Source organism: Pseudorca crassidens, chromosome 4, assembly GCF_039906515.1.
Source record: "Pseudorca crassidens isolate mPseCra1 chromosome 4, mPseCra1.hap1, whole genome shotgun sequence".
NCBI classification, from domain to species: domain Eukaryota; kingdom Metazoa; phylum Chordata; class Mammalia; order Artiodactyla; family Delphinidae; genus Pseudorca; species Pseudorca crassidens.
The window spans coordinates 136599800-136622831 of NC_090299.1; positions in this window are offsets into that span (position 1 = coordinate 136599800).

Below are 23032 nucleotides of genomic sequence, written 5' to 3' on the forward strand. Positions count from 1 at the left end.
GCAGCTTTGGACTTGTCATCCTCCATAATCAAGTGAGCTAGTCCTTATAATATATATACACACACACACACAACACATCTTATTGTTTCTGTTTCTCTAGAACCCTGAGCAATGATTTAAAAAGAAATTAACATGCAGTAAAGTTGCTTTCTTCTTTGATGTATAGCAGTATGACTTTAGCACATGGATAGATTCAATGTGAACACCACCACATCAGGAAACAGAATAGATACATTACTCCTAAAAACTCCCTGAGGCTGCTACTGTGGAGTCATGCCCTCTCCCCACTCTGAACCCCTGACAATGAGTAATCTGTTTTCCAACAAGGTCAATATAACTTTTATCTTTTACTCAGGATAATGCCTTTAAGATTCAACTGAATTTTTGCATGTGTCAATAGTTTGTTACTTTTTATTGTTAGCAGTTCTCCATTGCATGCCCAAGGTCTTGTCATATACAAGAGATATAGTTATGCATTGATATGTATGTGAGATTTCAAAAAGAAATATGTTTTCTGTGGTAATTTTTTTTACTCTCAATAGCATGTTATAAAAAGTGAATTATTCTGACATAAGAGTTATAAGTAAGGTCCAGTTTATTTGTGAAAAATATCATATTTCTATTTTTTCTTTTATGGACAGTCTGCAATTTATCTTATGTTATCACTACCTTAGTTAAGGTTATTTTTCTCTTTATCATGTTAACAAGTCTGCTCTGTTATTATATGTCTTATCACTTATTTTTATTCCAGTAGCCTCTGGGATCTCTGAACTTTCATTTTCTTGTACTTCTTTTGAATTATGTAGGTGTCTTCAAGTACATACAATTACATATTGAAATACATGTTATTATAATAACATTGAAATATATATTACCTTGTAAATTACTTTCCTTTTATCTCCTTTTTATAATATTTAGCATATTGTTTAGAATTGTTTAAAAGTTACGTGGCTATTAGCTCTACAACAATGCTAAAGGAACTTCTCTAAGTGGGAAACACAAGAGAAGAAAAGAACCTACAAAAACAAACCCATAACAATTAAAAATCTGGTAATAGGAGCATACATATCGATAATTACATTAAAACTGAATGTATTAAATGCTCCAAACAAAAGACACAGGCTCGCTGAATAGATGCAGAAACAAGACCCGCATATACTGTCTACAAGAGACCTGCTTCAGACCTAGAAACAAATACAGACTGAGTGAGGGGATGGAAAAGATATTCCATGCAAATGGAAATCAAAAGAAAGCTGGAGTAGCAATACTCATATCAGATAAAATAGACTTTAAATAAAGAATGTTACAATAGACAAGGGAGGACACTACATAATGATCAAGGGATCAATCCAAGAAGAAGATATAACAATTATAAATATATATGCACCCAACATAGGAGCACCTCAATACATAAGGCAACTGCTAACAGCTATAAGAGAGGAAATCGACAGTAACACAATAATAGTGGGAGACTGTAACACCTCACTTACACCAATGGACAGATCATCCAAACAGAAAATTAATAAGGAAACACAAGCTTTAAATGGCACAATAGACCAGATAGATTTAATTGATATTTTTAGGACATTCCCTCCAAAAACAGCAGATTACACTTTCTTCTCAAGTGCACACAGAACATTCTCCAGGATAGATCACATCTTGGGTCACAGTTCAAGCCTCAGTAAATTTAAGAAAACTGAAATCATATCAAGAAGCTTTTCTGACCACAACACTATGAGATTAGAAATCAGTTACAGGGGAAAACAACATAAAAAACACAAAAACATGGAGGCTAAACAATACATTACTGCATAACCAAGAGATCACTGAAGAAATCAAAGAGGAAATCAAAAAATACCTAGAGACAAATGACAACAAAAACACAACGATCCAAAACCTATGGGAGGCAGCAAAAGCAGTTCCAAGAGGGAAGTTTATAGCAATAGAAGCTTACCTCAAGAAACAAGAAAAATCTCAAACAATCTAACCTTACACCTAAAGGAACTAGAGAAAAGAATAAACAAAACCTAAAGTTAGTAGAAGGAAAGAAATCATAAAGATCAGAATATAATCATATAATCATAAAGAGCAGAATCATAAAGAGCAGAAATAAATGAAATAGAATCAAAGAAAACAATAGTAAAGATCAATAAAACTAAAAGCTGGTTCTTTGAGAAGATAAACAAAATTGATAAACCATTAGCCAGACTCATCAAGAAAAAGAGGGAGAGGACTCAAATCAATAAAAATAGAAATGAAAAAGGAGAACTTACAACAGGCACTGCAGAAATACAAAGCATCCTAAGAGACTACTACAAGCAACTCTATGCCAATAAAATGGACAACCTGGAAGAAATGGAAAAATTCTTAGAAAGGTATAACCTTCCAAGACAGAACCAGGAAGAAATAGAAAATATGAACAGACCAATCACAAGTAATGAAATTAAAACTGTGATTAAAAATCTTCCAGCAAACAAAAGTCCAGGACCAGATGGCTTCACAGGGGAATTCTATCAAACATTTAGAGAAGAGCTAACACCCGTCCTTCTCAAACTCTTCCAAAAAATTGCAGAGGAAGGAACACTCCCAAACTCATTATATGAGGCCACCATCACCCTGATACTGAAACAAAGATACTACAAAAAAAGAAAATTACAGAGCAATATAACTGATGAACATAGATGCAAAAATCCTCAACAAAATACTAGGAAACAGAATCCAACAACACATTAAAAGGATCATACACCATGATCAAGTGGGATTTATCCCAGGGATGCAAGGATTCTTCAATATACACAAATCAATCAATGTGATACACCATATTAACAAACTGAAGAATAAAAGCCATATGATCATCTCAATAGATGCAGAAAAAGCTTTTGACAAAATTCAACACCCATTTATGATAAAAACTTTCCAGAAAGTGGGCATAGAGGGACCCTACCTCAACATAATAAAGGCCATATACGAGGAACCCACAGCAAACATCATTCTCAATGGTGAAAAAATGAAAGCATTTCCTCTAAGATCAGGAGCAAGACAAGGATGTCCACTCTCGCCACTATTATTCAACATAGTTTTGGAAGTCTTAACCATGGCAATCAGAGAAGAAAAAGGAATAAAAGGAATACAAACTGGAAAAGAAAAAGTAAAACTGTCACTGTTTGCAGATGACATGATACTGGACATAGAGAATCCTAAAGATGCCACCAGAAAACTACTAGAGATAATCAATGAATTTGGTAAACTTGCAGGATACAAAATTAATGCACAGAAATCTCTTCCATTCTTATACACTAATGATGAAAAATCTGAAAGAGAAATTAAGGAAACACTCCCATCTACCACTGCAATAAAAAGAATAAAATACCTAGGAATAAACCTACCTAGAGAGACAAAAGACCTGTATGCAGAAAACTATAAGACACTGAGGAAAGAAATTAAAGATGATACAAACAGATGGAGAGATATACCATGTTCTTGGATTGGAGGAATCAATATTGTGAAAATGACTATACCCAAAGCAATCTGCAGATTCAATGCAATCCCTATCAAATTACCAATGGCAGTTTTTACAGAACTAGAACAAAAAAATCTTAAAATTTGTATGGAGACACAAAAGACCCCAAATAGTCAAAGCAGTCTTGAGGGGAAAAAAAAGAGCTGGAGTAATCAGACTCCCTGACTTCAGACTATACTACAAAGCTACATGTAAAAGAATGAAATTAGAACACTCCCTAACACCATACACAAAAATAAACTCAAGATGGATTAAAGACCTAAATGTAAGATTGGACACTATAAAACTCTTAGAGGAAAACATAGGAAGAACACTTTTTGACATAAATCACAGCAAAATCTTTTTTGATCCACCTCTTAGAGTAATGGAAATAAAAACAAAAATAAACAAATGGGACCTAATGAAACTTAAAAGCTTTTGCATAGCAAAGGAAACCATAAACAGGAAGAAAGACAACCCTCAGAATGGGAGAAAATACTTGGAAATGAAGCAACTGACAAAGGATTAATCTCCAAAATATACAAGCAGCTCATGCAGCTCAATATCAAAAGTACAAACAACCCAATCCAAAAATGGGAGGAACACCATTGTAAAGCAATTATACTCCAATAAAGATGTTAAAAAAATAAAATGGGTGGAAGACCTAAATAGACATTTCACCAAAGAAGATAGACAGATTGCCAACAAACACATGAAAGGATGCTCAACATCACTATCATTAGAGAAATGCAAATCAAAACTACAATGAGGTATCACCTCACACCAGTTAGAATGGACAACATCAGAAAATCTACAAACAAGAAATGCTGGAGAGGGTGTGGAGAAAAGGGAACCCTCTTGCACTGTTGGTGGGAATGTAAATTGATACAGCCACTATGAAGAACAGTATGGAGGTTCCTTAAAAAACTAAAAATAGAATTACCATATGATCCAGCAATCCCACTACTGGGCATATACCCAGGGAAACCATAATTCAGAAAGACACATGCACCCCAATGTGCATTGGAGCACTGTCTACAGTACCCAGGTCATGGAAGCAACCTAAATGCCCATCGACAGATGAATGGATAAAGAAGATGTGGTACATATATACAATGGAATATTTCTCAGCCATAAAAGGGAAGGAAACTGGGTCATCTGTAGAGACGTGGATGGATGTAGAGACTGTCATACAGAGTGAAGTAAGTGAGAAAGAGGAAAACAAATATCGTATATTAATACATTTATGTGGAACCTACAAAAATGGTACAGATGAACCTGTTTGCAGGGCAGAAATTGAGACACAGATGCAGAGAACAAACGTATGGACACCAAGGGGGGAAGGTGGCAGGGGGGTGGTGGTGGGATGAATTGGGAGACTGGGATTGACATATATACACTAATATGTATAAAATGGATAACTAATAAGAACCTGCTGTATAAAAAAAAGTTATGTGGTTATTTGGTCATAACATATGAATTTCAATTTAACGTATTAAAGAACTGACTTTTTAAAATACAGAACATTTGGACAGATAGTTTTGGGAGCCACTGCTTTAAACCTTATACCTACAGCTACTTAAATACTATTTTTTTTTTCTTCTCCAGGGATATTAGAAATTTCTAGATTGACTAAATGGCCTCTAACTTCCCTTTGCATTCAGAGAATTTAGAATATGCATTATAGGCATGAATGTGGTTTCTTTTCATTCATGTTCTATCAGTCAGTTTAGGCTGAGTCATTCTGCAGTAATAAACAGCCCCTAAATCTTTTTTTTTTAACATCTTTATTGGAGTATAATTGCTTTACAATGGTGTGTTAGTTTCTGCTTTATAACAAAGTGAAACAGTTATACATATACACATAACCCCATATCTCTTCCCTCTTGCATCTCCCTCCCTCCCACCTCCCTATCCCACCCCTCTAGGTGGTCACAAAGCACCGAGCTGATCTCCCTGTGCTATGCAGCTGCCTCCCACCAGCTATGTATTTTATATTTGGTAGTGTATATATGTCCATGCCATTGTCTCACTTCATCCCAGTTTACCCTTCTCCCTCCCCATATCCTCAAGTCCATTCTCTAGTAGGTCTGCATCTTTATTCCCGTCCTGCCCCTAGTTTCTTCATGACCATTTTTTTCACCCTTAGATTCCATGTATGTGTGTCAGCATACGGTATTTGTTTTTCTCTTTCTGACTTATTTCACTCTGTATGACAGACTCTAGGTCCATCCACCTCACTAGAGATAACTCAATTTCGTTTCTTTTTATGGTTGAGTAATATTCCATTGTATATGTGTGCCACATCTTCTTTATCCATTCAACTGTTGATGGACACTTAGGTTGCTTCCATGTCCTGGCTATTGTAAATAGAGCTGCAATGAACATTGTGGTACATGACTCTTTTTGAATTATGGTTTTCTCAGGGTATATACCCAGTAGCGGAATCGCTGGATTGTATGATAGTTCTATTTTTAGTTTTTTAAGGAACCTCCATACTGTTCTCCATAGTGGCTGTATCAATTACATTCCCACCAACAGTGCAAGAGGGTTCTCTTTTCTCCAGCATTTCTTGTTTGTAGATTTTTTAATGATGGCCATTCTGACTGGTGTGAGATGATACCTCATTGTAGTTTTGATTTGCATTTCTCTAATGATTAATGATGTTGAGCATTCTTTCATGTGTTTGTTGGCAATCTGTTTATCTTCTTTGGAGAAATGTCTGTTTAGGTCTTCTGCCCATTTTTGGATTGGGTTGCTTGTTTTTTTGATATTGAGCTGCATGAGCTGCCTGTGAATTGGGGAGATTAATCCTTTGTCCGTTGTTTCCTTTGCAAATATTTTCTCCCATTCTGAGGGTTGTCTTTTGGTCTTGTTTATGGTTTCCTTTGCTGTGCAAAAGCTCTTAACTTTCATTAGGTGCAATTTGTTTATTTTTGTTTTTCTTTCCATTTGTCTAGGAGGTGGGTCAAAAAGCATCTTGCTGTGATTTATGTCATGGAGTGTTCTGCCTATGTTTTCCTTTAAAGTTTAATAGTATCTGGCCTTACATTTAAGTCTTTAATCCATTTTGAGTTTATTTTTGTGTATGGTGTTAGGGAGTGTTCTAATTTCATTCTTTTACATGTAGCTATCCAGTTTTCCCAGCACCACTTATTGAAGAGGCTGTCTTTTCTCCACTGTATATTCTTGCCTCCTTTATCAAAGATATGGTGACAATATGTGCATGGGTTTACCTCTGGGCTTTCTATCCTGTTCCATTGATCTATATTTCTGTTTTTATGCCAGTACCATACTGTTTTGATTACTATAGCTTTGTAGTATAGTCTGAAGTCAGGGAGCCTGTTTCCTCCAGCTCCATTTTTCTTTCTCAAGATTGCTTTGGCTATTAGAGGTCTTTTGTGTTTCCATAAAAATTGTGAGATTGTTTTGTTCTAGTTTTGTGAAAAGTGCCATTGGTAGTTTGATAGGGATTGCATTGAATCTGTAGATTGCTTTGTGTAGTATAGTCATTTTCACAATGTTGATTCCTCCAATCCAAGAATATGGCATATCTCTCCATCTATTTGTATCATCTTTAATTTCTTTCATCAGTGTCTTATAATTTTCTGCATACAGGTCTTTTGTCTCCCTAGGTAGGTTTATTACTAGATATTTTATTCTTTTTGTTGCAATGGTAAATGGGAGTGTTTTATTAATTTCACTTTCAGATTTTTCATCATTAGTGTATAGGAATGCAAGAGATTTCTGTGCATTAATTTTGTATCCTGCTACTTTACCAAATTCATTGATTAGCTCTAGTGGTTTCCTGGTAGCATCTTTAGGATTCTCTATGTATAGTGTCATGTCATCTGCAAACAGTGACAGCTTTACTTCTTCTTTTCCAATTTGGATTCCTTTTATTTCTTTTTCCTCTCTGATTGCTGTGGCTAAAACTTCCAAAACTATGTTGAATAATAGTGGTGAGAGTGGGCAACCTTGTCTTGTTCCTGATCTTAGTGGAAATGGTTTCAGTTTTTCACTGTTGAGGACGATGTTGGCTGTGGGTTTGTTCTATATGGCCTTTATTATGTTGTGGTAAGTTCCCTCGACGCCTACTTTCTGGAGGGTTTTTATCATAAATGGGTGTTGAATTTTGTCAAAAGCTTTCTCTGCATATATTGTAATGATCATATGGTTTTTCCCCTTCAGTTTGTTAATATGGTGTATCACATTGATTGATTTACGTATACTGAAGAATCCTTGCATTCCTGGGATAAACCCCACTTGATCATGGTGTACGGTCCTTTTAATGTGCTGTTGGATTCTGTTTGCCAGTATTTTTTTGAGGATTTTTTCATCTATGTTCATCCATGATATTGGCCTATAGTTTTCTTTCTTTGTGACATCTTTGTCTGGTTTTGGTGTCAGGGTGATGGTGGCCTCTTAGAATGAGTTTGGAAGTGTTCCTTCCTCTGCTATATTTTAGAAGAATTTGAGAATGATAGGTGTTATCTCTTCTCTAAATGTTTGGTAGAATTCGGCTGTGAAGCTGTCTGGTCCTGGGCTTTTGTTTGTTGGAAGATTTTTAATCACAGTTTCAATTTCAGTGCTTGTGATTTGTCTGTTCATATTTTCTATTTCTTCCTGGTTCAGTCTCGGAAGGTTGTGCATTTCTAAGAATTTGTCCATTTCTTCCAGGTTGTCCATTTTATTGGCATAGAGTTGCTTGTAGTAATCTCTCATGATCCTTTGTATTTCTGCAGTGTCAGTTGTTACTTCTCATTTCATTTCTAATTCTATTGATTTGAGTCTTCTCCCTTTTTTTCTTCATGCGTCTGGCTAATGGTTTATCAATTTTGTTTATCTTCTCAAAGAACCAGCTTTTAGTTTTATTGATCTTTGCTATAGTTTCCTTCATTTCTTTTTCATTTATTTCTGACCTGATCTTTTTTCTTTCACAGCCCCTAAATCTTAATGGCTTTCGATAACAGGATTATTTCTTGCTCGTGTTATTAGTTCATGGGTCAGCTTGATGCCTTATTTTGTCTTCATTCTGAAACCAAGGATGAAAGAGTAGCTTTTATATGTTATGTGGTCGTCTTGCAGTAGAGAGAAAAGAGCAATCGTAGACCAAATGATGCCTCAAACCTTATTCTGAATGTGTTTCATGTTAATTCCACTTACATGTCATTGACTAAAATAACCATGTGCTCAAGCCTGAAGTATAATCCTCCTATTAGGGAGGGTCAGCAAATATTTTTGAATAATGTTAGAATTTACCATATGTGGCTTGCAAGTATTATTTTATTTTTACTATTTTATTACATGAATTATGGATATATATGGAGCTTAGGCATTGTCTTGAGTTATTTTGTATCCTCTTTACTTTCTTTAACTTTATCACCAAAGTAACCATAAGAGATAGCTAATATCTGCTATGGTTAAGAATTTGCAATAAAATCAGCTTCATCTTAACAAATTTTATATAATCCTAGACACGGACTCTCAGTAAACTGTCTAAGGAGCTATTTTTCATGGTTCACTTTTTAATTGTAAGCCTATAAAAATGTCTAGGCAATTTATTAAATACTCTGCAGAATAACATGTCACAAGCAATTAGAGACTTTATCGAATCTTTTTTCTTTTTAACTTCTCTATAGAGCTAGGAGTGTTTTGATGAGACAAACCATCTTTGAATCTTCATTGTAGCCCATGCTGTCATTGTCTTGTCTATATCTTCTCTGCATGTCCACCAGAGTGCTCCCAATTCTTAGCCTATTGACTCTTGGCATTTGTCTTCCTCTTGTGACAGGAGTCCACTGGTCTATGTGCTAGACAGGCTGGAAGTGCCCAGGAGGTAATACCTCTCAGGAGAAACAACTTGCCCCTGGGTTGAAGCGACTCTGAGACATGTACTATACTGGCTCCCAGAGTTCTTGGGGGATTGAGCCCCATTACCCTGAGTAGTAACCTGCAGCATAACCCGTTTTATTAGCTTCCTTTCCTTCTTATCTCACTTTCCCACTCCCCTTACTGATACTTTCTGGAATCACTCAATGAACTCAAACTATTTACACTCATACCTTTTATCTAGGGGTCTACTTCTGGTGGGACCTGATCTAAGATGCTTATCATGTGGATTAAGGCCTGGCAAGTAATAGGTGCTTAGTAAATGTTGATCATAATGGTTAAAAGAAGGTAGGAAAGGAAGCAGATATTTCCCTGAGAAATATTGCTCAGTGGACACATGTAAAACCAGTTTTTAAATTTAGCATTTCTTTCAGTGTATCTAGCAAAGTCACCTGCTTATAATTTAACATTTAAAATTTTTCTCATGTCTTATATTTTCACATTTCTGATAAATTCTTCTACCTGGTATCCTTACTCTACCAAACTCCCATCTTATTCCAAATTTTAAAGTCCTACAAAAGACCATGCCATGAAACTTAATAATAATGTTATTAATAATAACAATAGTCAATATTTGAGTGTTTGCTCTAAGTACTGTCCTAAGGGCTTTACATGTATTAATTCATTTAAACATCACAACAAATCCAGAGCCACAGTATTATTATTTATCTTCCCATTGGTTAATTAAGGAAGACACCAATATTGGGTTAGCCGAAAGGTTTGCTCGGTTTTTTCTGTAAGATGGCTCTAGTAGCACTTAGTTGTCTTTAACTTCATTCGAAACAGTTTTGTTAGATTGTATGTGACAGCTGTCACATCAGAGTGCATTTAAGAAAAGACATCAAAATTGGTGAATTTTTGTGTAGCCGTTTTAATGAAGATGGAAGAAAAAAGCAACATTTTCAGCATATTATGCTTTATTATTTCCAGAAAGGTACAAATGCAACTGAAACGGAAAAAAAGATTTGTGCAGTGTATGGAGAAGGTGCTGGGACTGATTGAACATATCAGAAGTGGTTTGCGAAGTTTTGTGCTGGAGATTTCTCTCTGGACGGTGCTCCATGGTTGGGTAGACCTGTTGAAGTTGATAGCGATCAAATCGAGACATTAATTGAGAACAATCAACATTATACCACGTGAGAGATAGCCGACATACTCAAAATATCCAAATCGAGTGTTGAAAATCATTTGCACCAGCTTGGTTATATTAATAGCTTTGCTGTTTGGGTTCCACATAAGTTAGGGGAAAGAAACCTTCTTGACCATATTTCTGCATGTGATGAGAATGCAGAAACGTAAAAGTAATGAGAATGTTACTTTTTTTTTTTTTTTTTTGCGGTACGCGGGACCCTCACTGTTGTGGCCTCTCCCGTTCCGGAGCACAGGCTCCGGATGCGCAGGCTCAGCGGCCAGCGCTCATGGGCCCAGCCGCTCCGTGGCATGTGGGATCCTCCTGGACCGGGGCACGAACCCGTGTCCCCTGCATCGGCAGGCGGACTCTCAACCACTGCGCCACCAGGGAAGCCCCCAATAAATCTTTTATTAAGGGCTTGTATGTTTGAGTGTCTGGGAAATGGGGAGCACTATTTTGTAAGTCCAGAAAAAACTACACAGCCATATAAGTAACAATTACGGAGCCCCTACCCTGGGGGCAGGGTTGTGTTTAATGTTTTGTAAGCTTTTTTGTTTAATCTTCAAACAACCCTATGAAGTCACAACCAACTATTATGTGGGAAAATGACTCACCCAGCCCGGCTGGTTGGACCTGAGTCCATGCTCTTAACCATCAGGCTGAAGTTGTTCCAGGATGTCTGGGTAAAAGAAGGTGATTTTCCTTTTACTTTTGTTTTCAATTTTACACATCCAGCACCTTCTCCCTGGTGTAGGCTGTACTTCACATATGGGTGGGATTTTGATTTTTCTCTAATGTTTGTAAGGCCAAAGGATTCAAACTTAAAGAAATACATTTACCCATCAGTCTTACTCTTTCTGTAGTGCCTTCCTAATCTTCATCTTTTTCTAATACTGACTAAGAAATTTATTTTTATTTATTAAAAAATTTTTTTTAAAACTTTATTTAAAATTTTTTATCTTTTTGGCTGTGTTGGTTCTTCATTGCTCTGTGCAGGCTTTCTCTAGTTGTGGCGAGCAGGGGCTACTCTTTGTTGTGGTGTGTAGGCTTCTCATTGTGGTGGTTTCTCTTGTTGAGGCATGCAGGCTCTAGGCACACGGGCTTCAGTAGTTGTGGTGCACGGGCTTAGTTGCTCCGCGGCATGTGGGATCTTCCTGGGCCAGGGATCGAACCCATGTGCCCTTCATTGGCAGTTGGATTTTTAACGACTGCACCACTAGGGAAGTCCCAAAACTTTTTATTTTATATTGGAATATGGTTGATTAACAATGTCATGATAGTTTCAGGTGTATAGCAAAGTGGTTCAGTTACACAAATACATGTATCTATTCTTTTTCAAGTTCTTTTCCCATTTAGGTTGTTACATAATATTGAGCAGAGTTCCCTGTGCTTTGCAGTAGGTCCTTGTTGGTTACCCATTTTAAATATAGCGGTGTGTACATACCAATCCCAAACTCCCTAACTATTCCTTCCCCGCTGGTAACCATAAGTTCGTTCTCTAAGTCTGTGAGTCCGTGTCTGTTCTGTAAATAAGTTCATAAGAAATTTTTATGTACTTAGCTGTGTTTAATACTTAAAGTGGAGTATACACTATTAGCAAAGCAAACTGTTTAATTATATCTGTATTTATAAGAAAATATGTGTACATTTTTCTATTGAGGAAGATAAATTACCCATTAAGAGGTCTTCTGAGATCTTTGATAATAGCCATTAATTGACTCACCTATATCTGAGGTTTAAATCAAATATTTGAATATTTGGTAAAAACTAGATGGATGATAATTAAAATTTTAACCAAATGGGTGGCATCATATGTGTAAACGTATTTTTTGTTTTGAAAACGTACAGTGGTAAGCAAGATTTGCAAGAATACTGGAGATATGAATTAACAGTTCATTTTATGAACAATATGAACAATAAAAATGATTAGTCAACCAAGAATTTCTCTTTCAAGCTTCTCCAAGTTAGAATCAGCTCCACAGACTGCAATTAATCTTAGCTAGATTCCACCTTAAATACCTGTGCTTTCAAGTGGAAGTTGTGGTTTGGCAACCTTTTCCTCAGTCTAGGAGAACCTTCTGGGTGTAGCAATATTGGAGGAGGACTTGGCCATGTAGTTAGCTATGGATGGTCCTCAGGAAGTTTTAAGTCTGTGCTTCTCAAGTGTGGTTACCCGACTAGTATGTGAAGCTACATGTTAGAAATATCCGTTTTATCCAACGGAAGGTAAATGAAAGAATAATTTTTATGTTAAAACAAGCATGCATATATGATGGAGCAGAAAGCAAAAGTGGCACACATTTCTACATACTATATAACATATGAATTTAAAAAATTGTCAATTTGGAAGGCCTGGATTCAAGCTTCACTTCTCTCTGCCATTTGAGAAATAATTGAGGTTATTGTCTAAGGCCCAGGCTTAACCAGATTTCTATGGTTTGAATCCTAGTTTTGCTATTTCCTAACTGGGACTTTGGGCAAATTATTTAACCTCTGTGGGTCTCAGTCCCACTCTTGGTAAAATGAGGATAACGCTAGTACCTGCGTCATGGGCTTGTTATAAAGATTACATGAGTTCATGTTTGTAAATTGCTTAGAACTGCCCCTGGCACATAAGTAAGTGCTATCAAAGTATTTGTAAAATAAATTAAATGAACTTAAATTGGTATCGCAGTAGTAAGTTTTGAGAACATTTAGTTGCTCTCGACGTGAGAGGACCGGGCTGTGAGAATGAATGGGTGATTTGTCTGAGACCCCACTTCTGCTCCCTCTGTTTTGATTTCCTTTCTCTCCTTCACCTGGGAACTTATCTGTGAGTATATTTATACTGTCACCCTCACCAAGTACTTGATCCCATCTTTTTATTTCAAATCCTTTGTCCTTTCAGTTGTCCCATGTATTCCAAAGGGTATAAATGTCTCAGAGCATTACTTCTCAAACATTTGTATGTATATAAACCACCTAGGGTTGTTGCTAAAATATAGATTGTGGTTCAGAAAACCTGGGTTAGGGCTTCAAATCCTGCATTTCTAACACGCTTCCACATGCCCCTGCTTCTGGTTCTGGAATCACATTTTGAGTAGCGTGTCCTAGTAAATTTTATCATCTAAAAAAAATGATCTAGCACCAATTTAAATATGTGCTTCGACTTCAGGTTCCAGGCCAATAAATAATTATTGCATAGTATTGTGGTGGAGAGAACATTCTCTTCTGCTCTTTAGTATCTCATGGTTATGAGGAAACTGGCTAGAATACAGCAATGATATTTCAAATGTCCACCCATCCACTCCTTTTCTTGTACACTGTGCTGGGGAGTGAGCAGAACATTTTGAAAACCTCACCCTCAAGGTGATTTGCTCCATGAACATTTGACAATGGAATTTTCAGAGAATTTTTATTTCAAAACTCTAGGCAGAGAACCTTTCCTGGATCCAGCAGCATATGGCAGGCCTGTGAGCAGTGTCCTAGGTGGGTGGGAGAAGTGTGATTCTCTGACAACCACGCGCAGGCTTTGCCATCCTGAGCAGGGCCCTCAGCAGAAGCAACAGCGGGGGGTTGGGGGGTTGGAGTCAGGAGGAGAGACGCAGGAGGAACCCCTTTCCCTGGGCTCTGCCAGCATTTTGGTGCTCTGCCCAGGGTTGAATTAGTAACGCAGTCCAAGGGAAAACATTCAGAGACGTTCCCTGGGGGAGACTCCCAGGAAACTCTTTTCCTGCTCTCCACCTGCTCCTAGAGTTCTGTGAGAACGAACTGACAGTGCTATGAGGTTAATGAACCCATCAAATCATCTTTCGTTTTTCAACTTTTAAAATTGCATGCAGTCATTGGCTCTTCAGATATTTGTCAAGGGACCAGCAGCCAAAAACTTCTTCCCAGGAATAAGTTTTCTTCCAGCAAAATAAATGGAACTCTCACCTCCAAAATAATATTTTTCTTCAAGTACTTAAATATTTAAGGATTGTAAAGAAATCTTTTCAGGAAAAGTAAAGATACAAAAATAAAATACAGATTTAGAAAACATATCGGGGGATAAAGAACCTTCTAAGCACTGGGCAAACTGTACTGAACCTGATGTAATACTGTTTTTCTTGATTTGGGGGCTTCCTGGGGTTGCCCAGATTAGCTGAATCTAGGGAGTAGTAATGAACACTGCTGGGCTGTTCTTTGTGCGTAGATGTCCCAGGCTAATGGGCATCCATGTCAGGCAGCTGCCATTTGCTGCTCCTTGGCAGTGATCAAGGTTGCAGGTTGAAGTCCTTCTTCAACATCCTGGCTCCCGGGTCTCCCCGGGCAGGGCGCTGGCACAGGTGGCTTCACCACAGCTTCCTTTCCTGTGCCCTGGATTCTGAGCAAATTCTGGGAAAATTCGATTCCTGCTTCACCATCTTTAACCACTTGCTCTGATTGCTGTTATGGCTTTGAAACCATCTAGAATGTCATCCAAAGTGTAAAAGGCCATTCCTAAAAAAGGCCAGAGAACTCACAAACTGAAACCTCTCTGCTGCTTTATGATACCAACTTATGAGTCAGGGCTTTCTCTTTCTTGGATCATTTTTTGGGGGACCATATTGTCTCCTTTATTATTTCTTTTCACTCTACTTCCTTCCCCTTTACCCTTCTGCACTCCGCCACTCCATGACCCACCTCATCACTAAATTATTCACTAGTGGAGTAGCTTCTCATTAAAGCTCTTAGAGCCTCAGGTTTGGTATTTATCAATAGGGATAATAATAACTATCCTACAGTATGATTTCGCTGAAATCACTCTGAAAATGGTCATATGTTCAAATATTAATTTTTGCTCTTTGATTAGGAAACTATAAATAGAAAATCTAAACTATTTAGTAATTCTGGAAATTTCAAGAGAAGTTGGAGTCTCTAAAAATGCTAGAGCCGCACATAACCTTTCACTGATGATGAATATTCTGGAATAGTTATTTCTTTGATTTGCTCTTTTTCTACCTCCCTGCTTTCTTCCTGACGTTTTTTATCTTTCTCTTTCCCCATTTTTCCTTATCATCTCTCTCCCCAGTCTCTTGCTTCTTTCTCCTTAGAATAAACATGGGGAAGTTTTTGCTTGGCTTGAAGCAGGATTTTTGAATGATTAAATGAATTAAGGGTAGGTTATGTTGTGCCAAACAATCGTTATGTCTCTATGGAAGTCATTAGTGCAGCTTCCCAAGTATTTCTGGTTCTCTGCATTCTGGGGATGTGGTAGGATGGTGCTTTCTAGGCCCTTGTCATTGGGTAGGGCCACATAACTAGTTCTGGCCAATGAGTTGTGAGCAGATGAGAGGTATGTCACTTCCAGGCTTGTGTATCTAGTGGCCAATATGAAACCCTCCAGAACGGTATCCCTCTGGTACAGCAACTGGACATGTTTGAGATGATACCTGTGCTATCAGCCTGGGCCCGTGAATGACCGCAAGGAGCAGAGCTCCTAGAGACCAATAACAGACACGTATCATGAGTAAGAAATAAAGCTTCGTTGTTTTAACACACTGAAATTTTGGAGATATTTTTTTCAACCACAGTATAGGTTAGACTATACGGACTGGTGCATTTACTAAAATGTGGACTTCTTTAGGGAAGAGAAGAAAAGAAAGAAGGGAAAGTGCTTTAACTGAGAGGTTATTGTCTGTCTCTGCTAGGTGTTCTCATAATGACACATTAAATTATTATTGATTATTAGCCCCCAAAATTCAAGCTATAACTACTTAGGTATTTAAAATATTGATTTGTAGTACTACACATCCATTAGCATCTTTAACATAATGGTCGTCAACACATAGGTAACTAAGATAATGAACAACCTCCAAGTGGAAGATCTAGATTGATAAATTTGGGCTCTTGTAGCACCAATCTAAATCTCAACAGAGAATCTGAAGGGCAATGGCTATCATTTATTCATTCAACCATCTATTCATTGTCAAATATCTATTGACTACCTAACTTGGTCAGGCACTGTGTTAGGTGCTTAAAAAACAAAACAAAAGGGCTTCCCTGGTGGCGCAGTGGTTGAGAGTCCGCCTCCCGAGGCAGGGGACACAGGTTCGTGCCCTGGTCCGGGAAGATCCCACATGCCGTGGAGCGGCTGGGCCCGTGAGCCATGGCCGCTGAGCCTGCGCGTCCGGAGCCTGTGCTCCACAACGGGAGAGGCCACAACAGTGAGAGGCCCGCGTACCGCAAAAAAAAAACCCACAAAAAAACCAGTAACTACCTTAGATAAACCCTTTACTGTATTCAGAGCAGTTTTCCTTATATTACCTAATTTTTCTTCATAATAGCAAAATGTTCATTCTGCTTTTTTTTTGGCTTCACTATACAGCTTGAAGGATCCTAGTTCCCTAACCAGGGATCGAACCCAGGCCCCTGGCATTGGCATTGGCAGCTCAGAGTCTTAATCACTGGACCGCTGGGGAATTCCCCATTCTGGTTTTTTTTTTGTTTTTTTTTTTGCGGTATGCGGGCCTCTCACTGTTGTGGCCTCTCCCGTTGCGGAGCACAGGCTCCAGATGCGCAGGCTCAGTGGCCATGGCTCACGGGCCCAGCCGCTCCACGGCATGTAGGATCCTCCTGGACCGGGGCACGAACCCGTGTCCCCTGCCTCGGCAGGCGGACTCTCAACCACTGCACCACCAGGGAAGGCCCCCCATTCTGTTTTAAACATGAGGAAACCAAGACACAAGGAATGAAGTAACTTACCAAGCTCACTCAGGTAGGCAGTAATAAAACTAGGATTTAACCACTATTTTCACACAATTATCAACAATTATTTAACACTTATAAAAGACTGTTGGTGAAAGATTAGAAATGGAAATTTGATCATAAAATGTATAATTATTTGCATGTTGAAAAAAGGAATTTTTAACAGAAGTACACGGATGCCTTAATTTGTAGAACCTTGAAATTGTAGACAATGCTTAGAAGATCCTGAAAGTAGTTGATTACCTAAAATCATTAAGAAAAATTTCTCTACAATTATATTCTTATTAGACTAGCTAGGAGACAAAAGAACTACATTTTCAACATTTTATTTCCGAGGAAATCCAGCATTAGTGAGGAAATAGTAATTACATTTTATCCTTTCATTTGTATTTGTAAAATTAAAAAATATATATATAAAAGGCAAGTCAAAATTATTTGAAAAATTTTCTCTGTATTAATGACGGAACTGGAGGAGGCATTCTTGATTTAATTTTCTCTTTTGTAGAATTATTGAATAGTGGAGATGAAAGAGAATATAAATCATCTGAGCCCTTCCTTTGTTTGGAGACATATAAACTAATACCCAGGGAAAGAAGCTATGGAGCCAGTGATGGGGCTGAGGCTAGACCTCAGGCCTGAAGACTGCCCCGAGTCACTCTTTTACTTTTCTTTAAAAGGCAATGTATATAAAACAAAGATCACTTTATTTTTCTGATAAGTGTTAGCAACTTTGTGTTTGCTCCACAATCCATAGGAAGAAACTTGGTTTACTTCATGTCACTCTTATCCAAGAACTTTTTAAGGTCAAAACAGGTAATGTCCAATCCAAAGCCATCTTTGAGCCTAAGTATCATTTATGACCAATTGCAGTCCATTAGCAGCTAAGAACTGTATGGTCTGACTCTCCCTCTTGTCTTCTTTTTTTTTTAAATTGGGGTCTAGTTGCTTTAAAATGTTGTGTTAGTTTCTACTGTACAATGAAGTGAACCAGCTATATGTATACATATATCCCCTCATCTTGGACCTCCCTCCCACCCCCACCCCCCATCCCACCTGTCTAGGTCACCACAGAGCACTGAGCTGAGCTCCCTGTGCTATACAGCAGGTTCCCACTAGCTATCTATTTAACACAAGGTAGTGTATATATGTCAATCCCAATCTCTCAATTCATCCCACCTCTCTATCACACCACCGTGTCCACACAACCATTTTCCAGGGTCTGCATCTCTATTCCTGCCCTGCAAATAGGTTCATTTGTACCATTTTTCTAGATTCCATATATATGCATTAATATACAATATTTTTCTCTTTCTGACTTACTTCACTCTGTATGAAAGACTCTAGGTCCATCCACCTCACTACAAATAACTCAATTTCGTTTCTCTTTATGGCTGAGTACTATTCCATTGTATATATGTGCCACATCTTCTTTATCCATTCATCTGTCAGTGGACACTTAGGTTGCTTCCATGTCCTGGCTATTGTAAATAGTGCTGCAATGAACATTGTGGTACATGAATTTTTTGAATTATGGTTTTCTCAGGGTATATGCCCAGGAGTAGGATTGTTGGGTCATATTGAGTTTTATTTTTACTTTTCTAAGGAACCTCCATACTGTTCTCCATAGTGGCTGTATCAGTTTACATTCCCACCAACAGTGCAAGAGGGTTCCCTTTTCTCCACACCCTCTCCAGCATGTGTTGTTTGTAGATTTTCTGATGATACCCACTCTAACAGGTGTGAGGTGATACCTCATTGTAGTTTTGATTTGCATTTCTCTAATGATTAGTGATGTTGAGTATCCTTTCATGTGTTTGTTGGCAATCTATATATCTTCTTTGGAGAAATGTCTATTTAGGTCTTCCACCCATTTGTTTTTCTAAACATCTTTACTGGAGTATAATGGCTTTACAATGGTTTTCCACCCATTTTTGGATTCGGTTGTTTGATTTTTTGATATTGAACTGCATGAGTTGCATGTGTATTTTGGAGATTAATCTCTTGTCAGATGCTTTGTTTGCAAATATTTTCTCCTATTCTGAGGGCTGTCTTTTCATCTTGTTTATGGTTTCCTTTGCTGTGCAAAAGCTTTTAAGTTTCATTAGGTCCCATTTTTTTTGTTTGTTTGTTTTTATTTCCATTTCTCTAGGAGGTGGGTCAAAAAGGATCTTGCTGTGATTTATGTCACAGAGTGTTCTGCCTATGTTTTCCTCTAAGAGTTTAATAGTGTCTGGCCTTACATTTAAGTCTTTAATCCATTTTGAGTTTATTTTTGTGTAAGGTGTTAGGGAGTGTTCTAATTTCCTCCTTTTACATGTAGCTGTCCAGTTTTCCCAGCACCACTTATTGAAGAGGCTGTCTTTTCTCCATTGTATATTCTTGCTTCCTTTATCAAAAATAAGGTGACCATATGTGCATGGGTTTATCACTGGGCTTTCTATCCTGTTCCATTGATCTGTATTTGTGCCAGCCCCATACTGTTTTGATTACTGTAGCTCTGTAGTATAGTCTGAAGTCTGGGAGCCTGATTCCTCCAGCTCTGTTTTTCTTTCTCAAGATTGCTTTGGCTCTTCGGGGTCTTTTGTGTTTCCATACAAATTGTGAAATTTTTTGTTCTAGTTCTGTGAAAAATGCCATTGGTAGTTTGATAGGGACTGCATTGAATCTGTAGATTGCTTTGTGTAGTATAGTCATTTTCACAATATTGATTCCTCCAATCCAAGAACATGGTATAACTCTACATCTGTTTGTACCATCTTTAATTTCTTTCATCAGCGTCTTATCGTTTTCTGCATACAGGTGTTTTGTCTCCTTAGGTAGGTTTATTCCTAGGTATTTTATTCTTTTTGTTGCAATGATAAATGGGAGTGTTTCCTTAATTTCTCTTTCAGATTTTTCATCATTAGTGTATAGGAATGCAAGAGATATCTGTGCATTAATTTTGTATCCTGCTACTTTACCAAATTCATTGATTAACTGTATTAGTTTCCTGGTAGCATATTTAGTATTCTCTATGTATGCTATCGTATCTTCTTCAGTGACACTTTTACTTTTTCTTTCCGATTTGGGTTCTTTTTATTTCTTTTTTTCTCTGATTGCTGTGGCTAAAACTTCCAAAACTATGTTGAATAATAGTGATGAGAGTGGGCAACCTTGTCTCCTTCCTGATCTTAGTGGATATGGTTTCAGTTTTTCACCATTCAGAACGATGTTGGCTGTGGGATTGTAATATATGGCTTTATTATGTTGATGTAGGTTCCCTCTATGCCTACTTTCTGGAGAGTTTTTATCATAAGTGGGTGTTGAATTTTGTTGAAAGCTTTTTCTGCAACTATTGGGATCATCATATGGTTTTTATCCTTCCATTTTTTAATATGGTGTATCACATTTGTTGATTTGTGGATATTGAAGAATCCTTGCATTCCTTGGATAAACCCCACTTGACCTGGAGTATGATCCTTTTAATGTGCTGTTGGATTCTGTTTGCTAGTATTTTGTTAAGGATTTTTGCATCTGTGTTCATCAGGGATATTGGCCTGTAGTTTTCCTTTTTTGTAAGAACTTTGTCTGATTTTGGTATCAGGGTGATGGTGGTGGCCTCTCAGAATGAGTTTGGGAGTGTTCCTCCCTCTGCTATATTTTGGAAGAATTTGAGATGGATAGGTGTTGGCTCTTCTCTAAATGTTTGATAGAATTCGCCTGGGAATCCATCTGGTTCTGGTCTTTTATTTGTTGGAAGATTTTTAATCACAGTTTCAATTTCAGTGCTTGTGATTGCTCTGCTTATATTTTCTTTTTCTTCCTGGTTCAGTCTCAGAAGGTTATGCTTTTCTAAGAATTTTTCCATTTCTTCCAGGTTGTCCACTTTATTGGCATAGAGTTGCTTGTAGTAATCTCTCATGATCCTTTGTATTTCTGCAGTGTCAGCTATTACTTCTTTTTCATTTCTAATTCTATTGATTTGAGTCTTTTCCCTTTTTTTCTTGATGAGTCTGGCTAACGGTTTATCAGTTTTGGTTATCTTCTCATAGAACCAGCTTTTAGTTTTATTGATCTTTGCTCCCGTTTCCTTCATTTCTTTTTCATTTATTTCTGGTCTGATCTTTATGATTTCTTTCCTTCTGCTAACTTTGGGGTTTTCTTTGTTCTTCTTTCTCTATTTGCTTTAGGTGTAAGGTTAGGTTGTTTATATGAGATTTTTCATGTTTCTTGAGGTGGGCTTGTATTGCTATAAACTTCCCTCTTAGAACTGCTTTTGCTGCATCCCATAGGTTTTGGGCCATCCTGTTTTCATTGTCATTTTTTTCTAGGTATTGTTTGATTTCCACTTTGATTTCCTCAGTGATCTCTTGGTTATTTAGTAGTGTATTGTTTAGCCTCCATGTGTTTGTATTTTTTACAGATTTTTTCCTGTAGTTGACCTAGTCTCATAATGTTGTGGTCAGAAAAGATACTTGATACGATTTCAATTTTCTTAAATTTACCAAGGCTTGATTTGTGACCCAGGATATGATCTATCCTGGAGAATGTTCCATGAGCACTTGAGAAGAAAGTGTATTCTGTTGTTTTTGGATGGAATGTCCTATAAATATCAATTAAGTCCATCTTGCTTAATGTATCATTTAAATCTTGTGTTTCCTCATTTATTTTCATTTTGGATGATCTGTCCATTTGGTGAAAGTACAGTGTTAAAGTCCCCTACTATGAATGTGTTACTGTCGATTTCCCCTTTTATGGTTGTTAGCATTTGCCTTATGTTTTGAGGTGCTCCTATGTTGGGTGCATAAATATTGACAATTGTTATATCTTCTTCTTGGATTGATCCTTTGATCAATGTAGTGGCCTTCTTTGTCTCTTATAATAGTCTTTATTTTAAAGTCTATTTTGTCTGATAGGAGAATTGCTATTCCAGATTTCTTTTGATTTCTATTTTCATGGAATATCTTTTTCCATCCCGTCACTTTCATTCTGTATGTGTCCCTAGGTCTGAAGTGGGTCTCTTGTAGACAGCATATATGTGGGTCTTGTTTTTGTATCCATTCAGCCAGTCTGTTTTTTGGTTGGAGCATTTAAACCATTTACATTTGATGTAATTATTGATATGTATTTTCCTATTACCATTTTCTTAAATTTTTTTGCTTTGTTATTGTAGATCTTTTCCTTCTCTTTGTTTCCTGCCTAGAGAAGTTCCTTTAGCATTTGTTGTGAAGCTGGTTTGGTGGTGATGAATTCTCTTAGATTATGCTTGTCTGTAAAGGTTTTAATTTCTCTGTCGAATCTGAATGAGATCCTTGCTGGGTAGAGTAGTCTTGGTTGTAGGTTTTTCCCTTTCATCACTTTAAATATGTCATGCCACTCCTTTCTGGCTTGCAGAGTTTCTGCTGAAAGGTCAGCTGTTAACCTTATTGGGATTCCCTTGTATGTTATTTGTTGCTTTTCCCTTGCCGCTTTTAATATTTTTTCCTTGTTTTAATTTTTGATAGTTTGATTGATATGTGTCTTGGAATATTTCTCCTTGAATTTATCCTGTATGGGACTCTCTGCGCTTCCTGGACTTGACTATTTCCTTTCCCATATTAGGGAAGTTTTCAACTATAATCTTTTCAAATATTTTCTCAGTCCCTTTCTTTTTCTCTTCTTCTGGAACCCCTATAATTCGAATGTTGGTGCGTTTAATGTTGTCCCAGAGGTCTCTGAGATTGTCCTCAATTCTTTTCATTCTTTTTTCTTTATTCTTCTCTGTGGTAGTTATTTCCACTATTTTATATTCCGGGTCACTTATCCGTTCTTCTGCCTAAGTT